This window comes from Mytilus galloprovincialis, chromosome 9, assembly GCF_965363235.1.
Source record: "Mytilus galloprovincialis chromosome 9, xbMytGall1.hap1.1, whole genome shotgun sequence".
NCBI lineage: Eukaryota > Metazoa > Mollusca > Bivalvia > Mytilida > Mytilidae > Mytilus > Mytilus galloprovincialis.
Window position 1 is genome coordinate 8,537,223 of NC_134846.1, and position 20,250 is coordinate 8,557,472.

General features: G+C 32.6%; 1 pseudogene; it reads left to right on the forward strand.

Annotated features, from left to right (window-relative positions):
• Positions 1-338: 338 nt before the first annotated feature.
• Positions 339-19,804, forward strand: LOC143046474 (uncharacterized; annotated as a pseudogene).
• The last annotated feature ends 446 nt before the right edge of the window (positions 19,805-20,250 follow it).

The following is a 20,250-nucleotide window of genomic DNA, read 5'->3' on the forward strand; positions in this document are numbered from 1 at the left end:
GGGTAAAATTTGACTCTGAGTCTCCAATATGTTACATACGAGGGGATGCCACGCTCGGCATTGCCTTGTTTGAACTGTAAAATGTGTACACTAGTCTGAATAATCACCAATAATTATGCCCATGTTTACTGATCTTTCTTAAAGGTAAGGTAATGAGTTCGTTGATCCCTTTTATTCAAAAAGAGCTCTTTCCAGGAGAATATCATAATAAAATAGACAAAAAGAAGGATGTGGGGAAAGCAACAAATGCGGCAAAATATGACATATAGAAAACAAAATGGTTATGGAGTAGACATTCGTGTGACAACAACTCAAACGATACATAAAAAACCAGAATAATGAAGAAAAAGTTGGTTTTCCTATATACGTGTACCTGCAGTGTTGGTGTAGTACGAGGCGCGTTTATGATTTTCATTATGTTACTTGATATGAAAAATTGATAAAAAAATAATATTTTATTTGTAAAAGTAAATCCGGAGCCTGTAATAGCTGCTCTTCTTGTTCCATTTGAATTAATAGAAACAACGCTGTCGCCTTTCTTGTTCTCATAGAATCATATGATATGAGCTCCATGTTTTGTGAACGTCTTTCTTAACTGTCGTATTAGACTGACCAGTGCATATCGCGCATGGCACTTTAAATGTATTTTAGCACGAAAATTAACTTACATTTAGCTGGATTTATTGCCGTCGTAGTTCCATCTTGTCGCCTTCGTACTTTTATGCGATGGCAACACGACGGGATTACGAGGTCTTCACGAAGTCGTGTTGCCATCGTAAGACCTTCGGGTAGCTTTGTGATTCATTCGTGTAGACATCGTAATGCCAAAACTGCCCGATGGAAACGATGGAAACACGAATGCAATACGATGTTCAAAGATGCATTCCCGGTGACATTACGATGGTGATGATGGTGATACGAACTCAATACGAACCCTCAACATCGGACGCACCTTCGTGGATTTTTTAACATGTTAAAAAATTAAGAACCCTTCCCGAAGTTTTCCCCGAAGGCTACAAAAAGTGGCCGATGGTTCTACGATGGTTAAAGATGGCACTACGAATAGCCCGATCTGGATACAATCAGTCCCGATTTTGAAAATTTCCATAATCGTGTTGCGATCGTCGTAAAAATCGGAACAGTGTGACGCGAGCATTACAGATGTTTATCGTTAATCAATCCAATGTATTGTAATCATGGACTATAATATAATACATAACTGCTTATCTTTATAATGTACTTTCAGCACCTACCGTAAATTCCCTTTCTTGCGATATACCATCAACATGCACTAAGCCACCTTGTATGCCGTGTAACATGAATGATACCATTCAAAAAGGCTGTCCAGGAACAACTCAAAGCCCAACAACCACAACCGACTCAACAACTACAATAACTGATCCAACAACTACAATAACTGATCCAACAACTACTAAAACTGATCCAACAAGTACTATAACTGAATCAACAAGTACCACAACTGATCCAACAACTACTAAAACTGATCCAACAAGTACCACAACTGATCCAACAAGTATCCCAACTGATCAAACAACTACTAAACCTGATCCAACAACTACTAAAACTGATTCTCAACTACTAAAACTGATCCAAAAAGTACCACAACTGATCAAACAACTACTAAAACTGATCCAACAAGTACCACAACTGATCCAACAACTACTAGAACTGATCCAACAACTACTACAACTGATCCAACAACTACTACAACTGATCCAACAACTACTACAACTGTTCCAACAACTACTACAACTGACCAAACAACTACTACAACTGTTCCAACAAGTACAAGAACTGATCCAACAACTACTAGAACTGATCCCACACGTACCACAACTGATCCAACAACTACTAGAACTGATCCAACAACTACTACAACTGATCCAACAACTACTAAAACTGATCCAAAAACTACTATAACTGATCCAACAACTACTACAACTGATCCAACAACTACTACAACTGACCAAACAACTACTACAACTGTTCCAACAAGTACAAGAACTGATCCAACAACTACTAGAACTGATGCCACACGTACCACAACTGATCCAACAACTACTAGACCTGATCCAACAACTACTACAACTGATCCAACAACTACTAAAAATGATCAAAAAACTACTATAACTGATCCAACAACTACTACAACTGATCCAACAACTACTACAACTGATCCAACAACTACTACAACTGACCAAACAACTACTACAACTGACCAAACAACTACTACAACTGTTCCAACAAGTACAAGAACTGATCCAACAACTACTAGAACTGATCCAACACGTACTATAACTGATCCAACAACTACTAGAACTGATCCAACAACTACTACAACTGATCCAACAACTACTACAACTGACCAAACAACTACTACAACTGTTACAACAAGTACAACAACTGATCCAACAACAACTAAAACTGATCCAACAACTACTACAACTTATCCAACAACTACTACAACTGATCCAAAAACTACTACAACTGACCAAACAACTACTACAACTGTTACAACAAGTACAAGAACTGATCCAACAACAACTAAAACTGATCCAACAACTACTACAACTTTTCCAACAACTACTACAACTGACCAAACAACTACTACAACTGTTCCAACTAGTACAAGAACTGATGCCACACGTACCACAACTGATCCAACAACTACTAGAACTGATCCAACAACTACTAGAACTGATTCAACAACTACTAAAACTGATCCAACAACTATTACAACTGATCCAACAACTTCTACAACTGATCCAACAACTACTACAACTGATCCAACATCTACTACAACTGATCTAACAACTACTAGAACTGATCCAACAACTACTACAACTGATCCAACAACTACTACAACTGATCTAACAACTACTAGAACTGATCTAACAACTACTAGAACTGATCCAACAACTACTAGAACTGATCCAACAACTACTACAACTGATCCAACAACTACTACAACTGACCAAACAACTACTACAACTGTTCCAACAAGTACAAGAACTGATCCAACAACTACTACAACTGATCCCACACGTACCACAACTGATCTAACAACTACTAGAACTGATACAACAACTACTAAAACTGATTCAACAACTACTAAAACTGATTCAACAACTACTACAACTGATCCAACAACTACTAAAACTGATCCAACAACTACTAAAACTGATCCAACAAGTACCACAACTGATCCAACAACTACGACAACTGATCTAACAACTACTACAACTGATCCAACAACTACTACAACTGATCCAACAACTACTACAACTGACCAAACAACTACTACAACTGTTCCAACAAGTACAAGAACTGATCCAACAACTACTAGAACTGATCCCACACGTACCATAACTGATCCAGCAACTACTAGAACTGATCCAAAAACTACTACAACTGATCCAACAACTACTAGAACTGATCCAACAACTACTACAACTTATCCAACAACTACTACAACTTATCCAACAACTACTACAACTGATCCAACAACTACTACAACTGATCCAACAACTACAACAACTGATCCAACAACTACTACAACTGACCAAACAACTACTACAACTGTTCCAACAACTAATACAACTGACCAAACAACTACTACAACTGTTCCAACAAGTACAAGAACTGATCCCACACGTACCACAACTGATCCAACAACAACTACAACTGATCCAACAAGTACTACAACTGATCCAACAACTACTACAACTGATCCAACAAGTACTATAACTGATCCAACAAGTACTACAACTGATCCAACAAGTACTACAACTGATCCAACAACTACTACAACTGATCCAACAACTACTTAAACTGATCCAACAACTACTACTCCTGATCTAACAACCACTTAAACTGATCCAACAACTACTACTACTGATCTAACAACCACTAAACCTGACCCAACAACTACTACAACTGATCCAACAAGTACTAAACCTGACCCAACAACTACTACCACCACTAGTAACCCGAATTTAGCTTGAACGGACAAAAACGTGTTAACGCTATTTAAATGAGATTAATTGTTATTTGATAAAGATTGACAAAAATTAAAAAATATTTTTAATTCATTTCAATTCATTTCAATTCATTTTAACGCCAGTCAAATAGATTTCTTTGCGGTGAATCAATTAAAATCAAGTTGCTGGTAATGTACGTCAAACTATTAGGCCACGCCCCCGTTAAACTATTTCAAACTGGCATCAATTCGTTTTAAACATCGTTGAGACCCGAGCTTTGTACAGGTAAATCACTCAAGCAAGACAAACTTCATTTATTTATCTTTTTTTTTCATCAAATTTAATCGAATTTAGTTATATGCGTGTATTCTCAGTTAAGTCGCATGCTTCACAATTTTTAACAAATGAATAAAAGAAATTTAGATAAACACATTAAAATATTGATGCACGGTTTAAGAAATGTGAATCTGTTGAAAATAAAATAGTAGTATAACATAATTTGAATTTGCCAAAATGCAGTAGATCTTTATCTCACATATTCGTTTTAAAAATTGCTAATTGCTATGAAAACTCGTGGAATCTAAGTAACGTGTGATACCTTGCAATTGCTTACGAAACTTTAGGTATTCCTGAATATTTATCGTTTCTATTTTTCTGTTTTACTATTTTGTACTCGTAAATTAGATATGTAACGGAAATAAAAGTAACATCACAGAAATTATTGATTGCGTATATAATTTAAATCTTATATTTTCGGTAGACAACAAATATTCACTAGCTGTATATTAATATATGAAATTGCTTGTAATGAAAAACAATGTTTTGTTAAATAATAAAATTGATGAAGATAATGTTGACATTTGTTGAATTTTAATAATAAACAGTTAAGTCTTGCTCAAAATTGTAAATAAAGTAACAGATCAATGAGCTTTTAAACTATGTTAAACTGTAATACCGGTCGCTGGAGCAAAACAGGCGTAAATTGTGGAAGAGCATATAGTAGACGAGCATATTGAAGCGTTGTTACGATTCGTATATTATCGTGCTATCATACACCTTGACGTACAAAAATTCTTGTAATAAATGAACATGTATCCTGTATATATGAGATAAATTTTAGTTTGCGATAACAACGGGTAGGTTTAGTTAAACGATCTTGACTGGATATTAGTCGGTATTCTCTTACGCCTTTTGATATGCTCTAGCGTTAAATCCAGTCTGTTAAGACTGTTTTGGACAAACCTAGACAAATCATAAAAAGTAACGTTTAAAAGTTTCAGATCGGGTCAAGATCCGTTTAGTGTGTCAGAATGATATTAGGAGTTACGCCCTTTTATGTGGAAGATACATTGTATTATAAATGCTAAAATAAAAAAAGTATATTATTTTTAATTATGAAACATAAAATCATTCGTTGATATTATTTAAAAAAAAAAGGAATTCATTCATTTGATTGTATAGCTCAAATTTTGGGCACCTTGATTGGTTAATAAAATTATCTTATCTTATCTTATCTTATAAATTTCATACATCCAATTCACGTTTCTGGATTTTACTTCATCAGGAACGATCAATAACGCAAAATACAAATATTTTATATGTAAGATCATTTATATAGTTAATTTCGTTATCCTCTTTAGGCCGCATCAAGGAACCGTGTCTCCGTTTGAACTAAGCTTCTGAAACTGCTCTTAGGCCGTGAAGTGATAATAGCCCAAAAATGGATAACATTTGATGAAAACTGACAAAATTATCAGAATTGGGTACTTTCAAATGGCTGTAGCAAAAATAAGTGCACCACCATATGATTTTCGTCACCAATTATTTTTCTAGATTCATATATAAACCCAAAAAATCAGGTTCAGAAAAAAAGTTTAATTCAAGACCTTAAAAGATCTATTTCATAAATCAGAAATATTATATTTTTTTAATCAAAAGTGTATCAATCTAATGATTTAAAAAACATTTTTTTTATACTTTTATAAAATTAATATTAAATGTGCAATAATTAATTCTTGTTTATTTAGCAAAACAAACAACAGTTACCTTGTTTATCTAAGAACATTTTACTACATAAAATAATGTGGGACAATCAGAACTTTTCATGTGGGACAATCAGAACTCTAAAATTTTAAAAAGTGGGACAATCGGGAATAAACCGATAAAACTATAATAAAAACAGAAATGAAGGACCCCGTCAAGATCCTCATAGATTTAAACAATACATATGTATGACCTAAATTTAAGTGTAGCATTGAGTATATGTACATTTGTTTGTAAATGCGCTTATCCTATCTTTCATTTGAATAAAAAACTTGTTTAATATAAATATAAATATGTATTTATTTATTTGCTTGTTCAGATTGCACTATTATAAATAATTCTTCTTCGTCTTCTACCTCTAAACTGTAAAATTAGCGTATGTATGCGTTGAATATACGGTCTATAAAGATTAAGTTCGATGGCACTTGTTAATAATCTAAAGGTTATAAAATGAACGATCCATAAAATAACGTGGCAATTACAATGGCTATTTCACATTTATATCATACGTTCACTCGTAATGGTATCATACATGTACCTCCGTATGTGGTGTATAAGGTTTTAAATCATGTTTTATAGCTTCTTTCAAACACTATTGACGACGTTGTTCAAACTACATGCACATATCACAAAACCGCAAATTTAATATAGTTAAAAAGATTATACGATATTGAAAATGCATTTTTTTTTCTATCAAAAATGTAGGGTCGTGTATGTGTAACTCTAAGTGTTTACCTAAAATGTATTGAATTGAAAAAGAATAGATTTGTTCTCAAATATTTGACAAATGAAATATTTTCAGAAAAAAAATCCACATAATAACGTTTTGTCCTTTAATTCTTTTTTGGGGTTACCGTTAAAATACCGCAAAAGTCCCCCTTAGTGCACTTAGAACAAAAAATTGCACTAAAGGACCTGATGGAATGATACAATTGACACAAAAGGCATTGCATATATAAGTCAACGTTTTAAAAATAAACAATTTTATAATCACATTTAGAAAGTTATTTTATATTTTATCGACACGCGCCACACTCAGTTGACAGTAATATATAGAAATTCATGTTCATTCAACCTTGACCCGTTTTGAATACACTAGTATACTTATAAAGAATGTATATATTATGTTATTTCATGTTGTTCTTGGTTTTTTTATGGTATAGTTATTACTGTCATATCTATTTTGCTTTTCTGACTGTTATAGTTTTTACTTCTATGTAAGAGTGTATTTTCTTCTTATTTTTGTTTCTTTTAAGTTCGTTTGCTTGTTCCGTAAGTTCACTTTTTTAAGTTCTGTTGAAATGTTTTATAAAGATATTTTGAAATAGTAAAAAATGTATAGAGATTTTATTTTAACCAACACATACTGATATAATAGAAGATACACATATTTCGCAAAGTATAATAGTCTATTACATTTTTGTTGAGCCTTCCGACTTTTGTTGCAATAGCTATCTACAAACCACAAAAAATTACTCTGTGGGTAAAGTGTTTGAAACTTAAATTACTTTCTTAACTATCCTGGATTTCTAATAAACTAGGACAGAAGCTTGTTTATGATTAAGATAGCTTAAAAAAAATGTTTATCCGTATTTTTATTTATAACTGATTTTTTTGGTTTTCAAGTTCTGTAAGCTGATAAACATGCACTCTGGTTAGAGTTTTAAAAAAATCACATTTTCCAGTCGGGGCCTTTTAGTGATCGGTCGACTATATGGAAGGGGTTTTCTCGTTTTTGAAGGCCGGATTGTTGCCTATAATTGCTTACATCCACTTCAGTTTAGGAGGTTGAGCGTACACACACATGCATGCTTATCACGTCATCTTCTTTCTGTGAAAATCCCAAGTCAGTGGCTTGTAGTTCAGTGGTTGCCGTTGGTTCATGTCTGGCATATTATTTTATTTTTGGTTTTTGTAAATTGTTGTTTTTTCTAGATAATGCCGTTAGTTTTCGAATTTAATTGTTCAAAACTTGTTTATGTTGGGACCTTTTATATATATATATAGCCGATTATAAGGTATGGTCGCCTAATATAGCTTACATGTGTACATCCAATTAATTTGATGGATAGTTGTATAATTGCAAATTATATCACATCATTATTGAATATAAGCTTTGATAAGTTGGACAAGCGATTGTACAGGAAAGGCCCAAGTGATAGTACAGTAAACTCGTAAGCGATTGTACAGTCAATTAATTTATCCGATATTGAAAAAAATATAATTTGTGAATCTCTACTGGTGCAATGGCTTTCAAACTTTCAGACAGGTAAGACCATACATCAGATCTAGAAATAGTACTTTTAAAATTTCTGGACTCAACGATGTGTATTTCAATGATTATTGACATTTTTATCGCTGTTGTGTGACAGTTCTGATCGATATATTAAACGCTCCTCCATTCGACGAAAAACGTTTGTATGCACACGTCGTTTATTATTTGATTGGTTCATATATACATATAGAATGTTTTGAATGTCTAGAAGAAACGTTATATTGTATCATTTGATTCACTATTGGAAAACTTTCCATGTTGCAACTTGTTATATTTTCGAATGTCGAAAATGTAGAAACCGTACAGTTCCGTTCCCACACAATATAATAATGATGTAATCGGGTTTTTAAGATCCCCACGAATGCCACATTTTCCCATCTTAATGTCTATCAATCTCTTATGAAAGTATGTACAAATGTAAACTCCTGTGGTGTTAAGATGGACATAAAATAAAATTATTCTTTCATCAAGTTGAAAATAAACTACGCTAAATCATTAAGTTTATTCTACAACTATCATAAACTTATCAATTAGTAACGATCAAATGACAATTGTTTATTGGATAAGGTTGACTAAACATTGATGTTTGGGAATTTGCAATAAGCCTTCGGTCACATGGCATGCGCTGATAAAAAAGAAAGTCAATTTCAAAATTATGATATATATTGATACCCAAATTTATATTTATGAGTTATATACTTATATCTTCTCATATCCATGTTTGTGGTCTAATAACATCGTTTTAATGTCCTTAGTGCAAAAACTTTGTTCTTAATGCACCAATGATTTGTATAGTCCTTCAGTGCACTAAGAAGTCCTTTGCGGTATTTCTACACACCGTACAAAATTTGGCTGTGATCAAAATGTTAAAAAAAAATACCCATTTATTATAACAATTTTTAAATATTTAAGATTAAATTATGCAAGGAAAAGTGTCTTTGTTTTCTGTCAAAATGATTTACCTTTTTTGACATAAAGTTGTCGATAAATAAATTGGATATGCATTTCAATAGCATATTATCAAATTGCTGAAAGATCACCTACATTTTCTTAACAGGGAATCCGTTAGTATTGAAACCCCCTGTCCTTTAGGGTGAATGGGGTATAGAAATATGGTCACTTGGCCAGTCTTCTCCCGACCGGCAGTAAAACGCTTGCCGAAATGGGGCGTCCATTTGGCTGTGCGGGATGTATCAAGTTCGCAGTCACGTCCGGTCAGAAGGGGGACGTGAAATCTGATGCCTCGTGTAAAGAGACTGCAACGCTCTTTGCTCTTTGCACGTTAAGAATCCTTGCAACAACTCTTTTGAGGGATCCGTAGGTGGCCTGTTGCAAGACAAAATTTCTGTCCCTATACAAGGTATCCTCATTTTCCAGTGGCAGTCCAAATTTCCCTGACCATCATCCCAGATGGCCTCTATCGTATCAGCATACCTAGTGTATATATTGTGAACTTGTTCTCGTCCTGAATATGCATGAAATATTTGCCACTGGACGTTAAGCAACAAACAATCAATCAATCATTCAATCAATCCCTGTCCTTAATAATTCAATTTGTCGTTCTGCATTATTTTGGCGTAAGAAAGACGCACACATTCAGGCTAACGCCCTTAAGGTGTATAGAAAATAGATATAGGAAGATGTGATGTGAGTGCCAATGAGACAATTCTCCATCCAAATTACAATTAATGAAAGTAAACCATGGTAGGCTTATGTACAGCCTTCAACACGGAGCCTTGGCTAGCAACGAACAACAAGCTATAAAGGGCCCCATGATTACTAGTGTAAAACCATTCAAACGGGGAAAACAACGGTTTAATAGTTTTGTATTTTATATAACTTTCCTGCCCTTACACCCACACTAATATAAGCTGTGATTTCTGTGTGAATAAATTTTTTAACAAGTTTCAAATGAAGTGCATGGATGTAAGTAATGATAGGCAACCGCAATGCCTTCAATAATGAGAAGAAAACATAACGTATAATCGGCTTTAAATTGTCCCGCTTGATCATTATACGTTGTTGTTTCCTATAGAGAAATAAATTATCGATTTAAATTATTTTTTACATCATAAAAAAGGGTACAATATCATAAAATCAATTTTGTGAAAAGCGATGAAAATTTAGTGACCCCAATATAAATTTGAACCCCTCTTAATCTTTCCTGTGTTAACAAGCACAAAATTCAAGGATCCCTAATTTTTTTAACTGTCTTTATGAAAGTTAGCACCGACTGTTAGCTTTACACTAGTAAGTTTGTCTTAAAGATAATTGGCTTTGTGTTAAAACTGTCGTTACGTTGCTGTCTTGCGGACGAATACCCGAAATCTCTGTGTCATCAGCAATCATACAGAAATGACTTTATATCGGGTTATTTGGTTATTTTTAATACTCTGTTCTTTGCATAGAAATAATTCTTCGTTAATCTGAGCATTGAAAGAATACTTCATATCACAAGATATAAATATGGATACAAAAAAAAATCTAAGCGAAATTGATAATACCGCAAAGCATGAATAAATGTGTTGTATTTCAGTAAATAACACTTGTTTTCGTTTGATTGTAAACATGTTGTAGCCCATCATGCATTGTTTCTTGTTAAGTGGATTGGTAAAAAAAGCGCCCAAAAAAAAGAGTTCAAAATAAATTACGTCACACGTTAATACATTATAACAAATGCTCGGACATACGTATGGTAATTCATGCATATCCTAAAAGGTCGTGTTCTCGATCTATTAAAACGGAAATGACACGGCCGGGTATTGTAAAGGTTTGAGGGACTTTTAATGTCAAATTCATATCCCTGGGCAACGAAATTATCGATTTGTTAAAAAAACACCGTGTTTACGCTGGTGTCTTCCTCGAATGCCAACATTTTATATGTTACCTATTCCTTGAATGCCAACAAAAATATTTCTGTTTTTATAAGTATTTAACTTTAAAAAATAATTAGTGAACTTGATGAAATTGTAACATTTTATCCCATTTTGATAAGAAAAGTAGCAAAATTTAAGGGTTAAATAATTATGAATATAAAGATAGAAAGAAAATGATTTTTGTTACTATTTATTAAAAAATAAATAAATTTGGGAATGAACAAGTTTTATTAACATAAGACATATATATAAATATAACATTTATATTTAGTTAAATATAATTATTTCAAACTAAAAGAGGATATTAGAGATTTATTTTGTTCCATATTATTATAAATATTTATTTGTTACGTATATATACATGAATTATATGAATATTTTAATTAAACAATTAACCATAAAATAGGGTAACAAGAATTTAGTCTATAGCGGATTGATTTTTTTAGTTGTTTGTGGCTTTGAACTAGATGCCAGTAACTGCAAGTTTTCTCAGAGGATGTACTTTACAAGTGTTTTTTGTTTGTTTGGATTTACAAGAACCTGACCACGTCTATTCTGTGTAGTATTTCTATTTATTTACATCTGATAAGTTAAACCGGTTTCATCTGATGTATAGTTAGTTCCACTATGTGGTATGGGCTTTGCTCATAGTTGAAGACTGTACGGTGGCCTATACTTGTGAATTTCTGTGTCATTTGGTCTCTTGTGGAAATTTGTCTCAATTCCAATCAAACTACATTACTTTGTTTTATAAGAACACCGATGATTTGCGAACACGATAAACCCCTTACCAGTATCATTTTATGAATCACTTGCAAAAAAGTGTGTAGTATTATTACAAACTGAACATAATACATCAATAGTATTCTAACACGTGATACAAAGTTTCAAGAAATTTAATCAAGTAATATGGTAGGATGTTACAGCACACACAACTATAGAAATATTGAAAAAAACCTTCAAAGTCCAAAGAGGCTTCACATTTGTGTAAACTGGAATTTCTCACAATATGCACATGTGATGCAACACTTTTCAAAGTTTCATTTTAAGAGAATCCATATTCGTTCAAGTAGTATCATCAGAAAAAAAAATTCAACAACGTAACAAACATGAATTAGATTTTAACTATCTGTTTAATTATGCCTCGTTCACACGGACATTTAATTCGAATAAAAAAGAAGCGTGTATGTACGCGATTAGCGAATTCGATTCGCATTCGATTCGAATTCAATTCGAATTAAATAAAATTGAGAATGGAAATGGGGAATGTGTCAAAGAGACAACAACCCGACCAAATAAAAAAACAGCAAAAGGTCACCAACAGGTCTTCAATGTAGCGAGAAATTCCCGCACCGGAGGCGTCCTTCAGCTGGCCCCTAAACAAATATATACTAGTTCAGTGATAATGAACGCCATACTAATTTCCAAATTGTACACAAGAAACTAAAATAAAATAATACAAGACTAAGAAAGGCCAGAGGCTCCTGACTTGGGACAGGCGCAAAAATACGGCGGGGTTAAACATGTTTGTGAGATCTCAACCCCCCCCCTATACCTCTAAATGTCCATTTTTGATAAGCATGCTCTCGTGTTGTGATAACTTTTTGCACCTATTCCTCGAAAGCCAACATTATTTATAGGTAAATTGTCGGTTGATCAAAGGATGTTGGCATTCAAGGAATAAACCTATACGCTGACTTATAAAAGTGTTTTAAAATTAGTCTTTCATGCTGTCTAGTCTGAGCAATGTTTGTAGGACGTTATAAATAAAAAAGGAAAACCGTCAAAACATTATGTGAACGGAAAATACATGGGCGTTGCATACGTGTCTCAAACGATTTAGAAAATCTAGAATATGTGTGAATAATGAATATTTATATTATTTAGACTTTAATATTGTTGTTTTTTTAATATTGTATCTACAAGTTCATGACGATTTAGAGCTTGGCATTTCGTGTAGACACATGTTTCTTGTTGAAGACTAAACATGCGATCTTGATTTATCTATAGTGTTTTTGTCGTTTGGTTGCCGTCAAATTGAATTATATCCCATATCTCTTATATTATGAGCTTTAACATCAGCTTATAAGAATTCATTATTGAAAGGTTTATTTGTAATTTTATATGAATATGCCGTAATATATTTATCGGTGTGAGCTATACCACATCATGACTTATATATGAACTTTATTAATTTCGATCTAAAAAAAGTTCCTAGAAATAGATATTTTAAAAAGTCTTAATAAATTCCAATGATCACAAATCTAATCTAAATCCATTTTTTTCCTGATTCTAACATACGTTGTTCCTTTTTTTTGGTTTAATTTTGTAGTAATTTGCTAGTCAGTCAGATTCGGATTCCGGGTGACATTGCGTACGCTTTGTCCTTTGATTTAAAAATACATAATTTTAGCATTATTATTTTTTTTATCTTTGCTACGCTCGATGTTTTTGCTTCCGCTGTATCAAAGCTAGTGAATTAGTCAAAATGTCCGTACAATGTATAGTAATATTTCTTTTCATGACTTGTTTATTCTTCAATATAAGCGTTGGCTATTTTTATCTGACAATATCAAATTTGTCTAGAAAGTTCGCTGTAGTGTTCCATAAATGTCTTAGGGCTTAGTGCACCAAAGCGGCCTGGGTGGGTTTTAGACGTACCGGCAAGTCCCTGGACCACAATTGCACAACCGTCCTTTTGATGATCAATTTGTTAAACTGCTGGGACTATCATACTAATAACATAGTAGTCCCCGTTAATTTCAGAGCTCTACCGTTAAATAGTAATTATTATTAATGTTATTATTTTATTTTTACGCTGTCTTAATTTGTAAATAATTATTAAGTATAATATGTATAGTATAGCGTCGTGTAAGTCATTTTTGGGCTAGACATTGTTTGCTTTATAGTGTATTGAATAATTTTTATTGCAATCAATTTATAATTCATTACAAGGAAAAAGTGGACCGTTTGTCATCGCACACAAGACAGCTGATTGGATGAATATGATAGGCTGTTACGCCTACATTGATACTGATGTCCAATCGAATACCAGCAGACACCTGTCAGTAAAAACAAATTTCAAGCGTGAATAATTAGAGATTTATTTGTGTATTCGATATTTGAAAAGTAAGTTAAACTATTCGTTTAATCTTTTTTAGGTGAATTTCAAAAACTGTTTTTTTCACTTTCTTATAGGAAGGTATTCAAATATGAGCGTACCACATGTAACGGAATTTTACAAGCATTTTATATAGCGAATTGTGTTTTCCGGAACCAGAGACACTGCCGGAACGTACTATTTTCAATATTTCACAAACCTCTGAAAAAATTAGATCATACAGGTTTCATCTACCATGTGCATAAAAAGCACTATCAAATTTTATTTGTAAATTGTAAAAGATTAAGAATATTTTTGTATATGTACTAAATAATCTGAAATAAAACAAAACATATTTCTCTCGGCCTGAATTCAATCGTAATCTGAAATAAAACAAAACATATTTCTCTCGGCCTGAATTCAGTCGTAAGCAAATTTTCATACTTTTTTTTATCTATTTGCAAATGACGAAGAATTCTCCTTAAACTGTGATTCATTAATATTTAATATTACTTCCATGATTAAACCGACAGACTAACTTTAAAGGACAAAATACAAGCGTGTACTACCAGCCAAGGAAATGAGTTTAATTAGAGTAACTAATCTAAGTGGTCATCGATGTGTAATATTTGACACTGGACATTATTTGTGGACCAATGCAATAAAAATAATGTATACTATCAATCAAAATTAAATACTTTTGAATGTAACAATATGCTACAAATTCATTTGATTCACTGAATTTTTATATTTTTTTTATCTAAATGAAAATGTAATAAACTGCTCCCGTTTAATATAAATAAGAAGATGTGGTATGTGTGCCAATGAAACAACTCTCCGTCAAGTCACATGGTATAATTTAATTAGAGGTCAAAAGTACGGCCTCAACACGGAGCTTTGGTCCTCATTGAACAGCAAGCTATAACGGTCCCTAAAATGACAATACATTTAAGATGGAAAACAAAAGTATAATCTATAAGTACGGTAATTTCGCTACGTTTATTCGTCAATTCCGAATTACAAGTAAGCGTCTCACTGTTTATCAAAATGAGTAGTAGCACTTGTGCCTAAAAAAATCTGATTCGAAACTGAAATATAAACCATTAGATTTTATCCATCGTGTCTTAACTAACGTTGTTTGATATTTTTTCTATGATATGATTAACTCCTGTATTTATTTCGTGCTAAAAATATAACGATAAAAAAGATCAATGGAGTTATCGACATCGGTCTTTATATGTATATAATGGTCAATATAAACTGTCAATTAATCTATTAAAATATACTTATATTGTTGTTGAATTTATTTTAAAAATAAAATGATGTTTTTTTGTAAATGTAATAATTCAACCCTGTTGAACCTTTTACATTTTATATAAAAGATAAAACATGGAACTTCATTCATCATACGTCCATTACGTTCACGAATGGGTAACTGATATTAGAGTATAAGGCAGCATATCATTCGTTAATAAACTTCAGAAAAAAAAACGCAATTTGTAATCTGTGGTTTGAATTTCGTCAGATGTGCCACTGACATAATGGCTGTATTATGGGTGAAATATTTGCCACTAGACGTTTAGTAAAACCCATTCAAATCCAAATCAAACCGCTCTATTTGATGCAAAAGAAACGTGACAGGCAGTCCTATCGAGGTATATGATCAGATTTTTTTCAGCCATCAGTGCACATGATAAATAAGTGATGCACGAAAAAAAAGGAGATGTAAGATATACGCCAATGAGACAGCAACCGAACTACGGAAATAACCGAAAGCCATCTAAAGGGAGACGTGTCGACTTCAACAAAAGACAAATATTCCAACATTATGTCTTATAAGTGCTATCAATTATTTATTTCGGACAGAACTCGGACATCGTAGAGTCTATACATTTGTAACATATTGGACTTTCATGTTACGTATCGCATTGAAACATGAACGCGGACCTCGATGAGAACAAATGAATTGAAAGTTTGCAAGTTTACTATTTTATTTTCAACAGAATCACATTTTTTAAACCGTGCATCAATATTTTAATGTTTTTATTTAAATTTCTTTTAAAAATGTCACATCTATTGTTCATTCATTTGTTAACAATTGTGAAGCATGCGACTTTACTAAGAATACACACATTTAACTGAATTCGATAAAATTGGATGAAAAAAAAACCCGATAAATAAATAAAGTTTGTCTTGCTTGAGTGATTTACCTGTACAAAGCTCGGGTCTCAACGATGTTTAAAACGAATTGATGCCTGTTTGAAATAGTTTAACGGGGGCGTGGCCTAATAGTTGGACGTACTTACCAGCAACTTGATTTCAATTGATTCACCGCAAAGAAATCTATTTGACTGGCGTTAAAATGAATTGAAATGAATTGAAATGAAGTAAAAATATTTTTTAATTTTTGTCAATTTTTATCAAATAACAATTAATCTCATTTAAATAGCGTTAACACGTTTTTGTCCGTTCAAGCTAAATTCGGGTTACTAGTGCACTGATCTAACAACTACTACAACTGATCCAACAACTACTACAACTGATCCAACAACTACTACAACTGATCCAACAAGTACTAGAACTGATTCAACAACTACCACAACTGATCAAACAACAACCACAACTGAACCAACAACTACCAGGACAGATCCAACAACAACCATAATAGAACCAACAAAAACTACTAAGAGGGACTGTGGATAGAAAAACCATAAACATACCAAACGAACAATGTAACATTATAATATGCCAATAAATTGAACATGATGAATCAAAAAACTTATTTTCAGATTTTCAAGGAAAATGTCAGTTATTTTTAACTTGTCGTTGATTGAAAGCGTTTGATTTTGTCAGTTGTCGAAATTCTACAATATTGTTTATCCCTGAAATAGATTACCTTAGTTGTACATGTTGTATATGAGAAAACCTTTAAAAAATGTTGGCCCTTTGTGCTTTGTACTTTATTTGGCCTTTTTAAATTTTTTAATTGAAGCATATCTGATGAGTCTTTTGTAGACGAAACGCGCATGTGGCGTACAAAATTTCAACCCTGGAATCTATGATGGGTATATTTAATGACTTTGTATGATTTTGTTGATACAAAATCAATTGATCTTCAACTTCGTACTTTATTTGGCCTTTTTAACATTGATGAGTCTTATGTAGACAAAACGCGTGTCTGGCGCAAATATAAAATTTCAATCCTGGTATCTATGATGAGTTTATTTATAGGTTTTCTATTTCTGAGGGTTTCTATTTCTTTACCACCACCCCCATATATGTGCATGCTGGATGCCGATGCAAGTATACAAATAAAACATGAGGATTTTTCAATGTACATGAAAAATATATATGGGTTACTGCCAAAATGTAGTATCTGAAAAGAATTCAAGTTTTAGTTTTTGTATCTAATATGCTAATAAGTATGCGATAATTCATATCTGTTATTATCAGACCAATACGATAAGGTTTGTATTTTGTATTGACCAGAACTGAAAAGTCTTATCAAATTTACCACAAAAAGTCAACTGCCAAATAGTCACACATTCAGCTGAATTGAACTTGCATTACTTTAGGATTTTTGTATATTGTTATTTTATAAGAAAGAAAGTCTTATCTGAAGATTTTTTTTTCTTTCATACGGGAATTTAAATTAATCTTACAATTCATGCCAATATATATTACATAGAGATACCTGGTTTTGGCACTGCACAATGTTTTATTTATATTTAAATTGTGTAAGCTGTAGATAATATGTTGCAAATGTTAAAATAAATTATGATATGTAGAGACAGGAAACAGTAAATAAAGTTAGGGTTCTTTGGTTATCAGATAATTTTATAAAGAATTATTTAGCTGAGGCGTGTGTATGTCATCAAGAAAACAGTTGTAGAAAGAAATTATGGAAAACCGGAAATTGGATCATACAAAAGGTATGTATGTATTAATTATTAGTTTCAAATATTTCAAATTTCTTTTATCAGTTATTATAATTAAGAACAACATGTGTTGCATGATTATATATTATTAAGAAATTAAGATTTATTAAGTAATCAGTATTTAATCTATAAATTAATGTTTAAGAATAAAGATTTAAATGTTGTAAATTTCTTTACTTTCATTTTTTTTCAGCAAACTGCAAGGAGGTATGAATATAATTAAACAAAGTGGAATACACCCAACAAAAGGTAAGTTTGATAAATAAAAATGTATTAACTGTAAAAATATCTAGAATAAAGGGTATAGGGACCAATTTAGTATACATTTATAGGGTGTGGGGACCAATTTGGTATACATGTATAGGGTATAGGGACCAATTTAGTATACATGTATAGGGTATAGGAACCATAATTATCTATGCCTAGAAACCCCATACCCTTGTCTGGATTATAAATATGGTTTTATGTTCAATCATATTGCACACGTGCACATCTTAATATTTTGTGCAAACGTCTTGAAAATATGTAAAAAAAAACATATCTAAAATTGAAAAATGTTTGTTTAAGCGTTTGCATGTTAATGAACGCACACTGTTTGGCAGCCGATTTTCCCTCTAAATCCGGTTAAAAACTAAAAGGTTAAACAATTTCGGAGAAACATAACTACATGTACTTATATAACAGGAGGGTATAACAAACTTTAAAGACTTTAACTCTTAACAATGTTTACACATATATTGCAGTTTATACAGGTAGCTATTTGATTAAAATTAAATGTTGGATTCTTACAATTTAAACAAAAGACTCAAAATAATGATTTTAAATATAGAAAAAAAAATCATTCTATCAGAATTTAAGATAAGTCAATTTTTGTGTATTGGCAAGTTTCTTTTTATTTATTTAAAATGTTTGTTTTTAATTCATTTTAGACTTTCAACATGAATGGACAACTACATCATCAGTGTCAATAGCAACTGCAAATACAGAAAATAATACTGGTTCCTCTGTAGAAGAAACTAGAGCCATATCAAGAACTTTCGAAACTACCGATACACATTTAGCCACTACCGCTATAGTATTGACACCATCCCAAGATGAAACAACAACAAGGGAACCGGATTCAAATAAGATACCTGGTGAGGATAGTACCATTACAGCAATAACAGAAACCACCACTGTAGACACTACTACAACAATAAGTACAACGAATTCTGCAGATGCTATCATCTTGCTAGCTGCCATAACAACTGAAGGTGCGAAAAATACCAAATGAAACTGCAACTTATTATGCTGAAAATACTACAAAATATTTCACAACTACTAATGTGCCTGTTACACTTATGACAGGTTCAACAACCACTGCTACAGAAGCGACTGTATCAGCAAGTGCAATGATTACCGCGACAGATAACACAAAAACTACAAATACTACTGCACAAGATAAAGCTAACAAAGCGGTGGCAACGACTGGTGATTCTGTAACTTTGACAGATGAAGTAAACAGCACTGTTAAAGTTCTTTCAACAACTGCAACACCACTACACTACCTGTCACTATTTCAAAATACATGACAACCGACACTGGAATTACTACTCTAAATGACAACCGACACTGGAATGACTACTCTACTTGACAACCGACGCTGGAATGACTAATCTACATGACAACCGACACTGGAATGACTACTCTACATGATACAGAAGTTACCAGTGGAACTGGTACAGCTGCTCCTGAAGAATCCAGAAACACTTTAGATAAGAATAAATCTGTTATTGCAATGGCAACTGCAGAAACCATTCCCAAAGATGACACTGATACTTCCCAAGATATATACACTACAGAAGTGGAAACGGCTACTGTGTCATTTATAAATATAACATATTCATCAAAAACCCTTACAGACACTATTTCAACAGCATGTGCAATGATAACTACAGATACTACCAACACATAATCTAGCACCGCCACTGTAGAGACAAGAACTAACACCAAAGCTGCATCCTACACTATCAAAGCG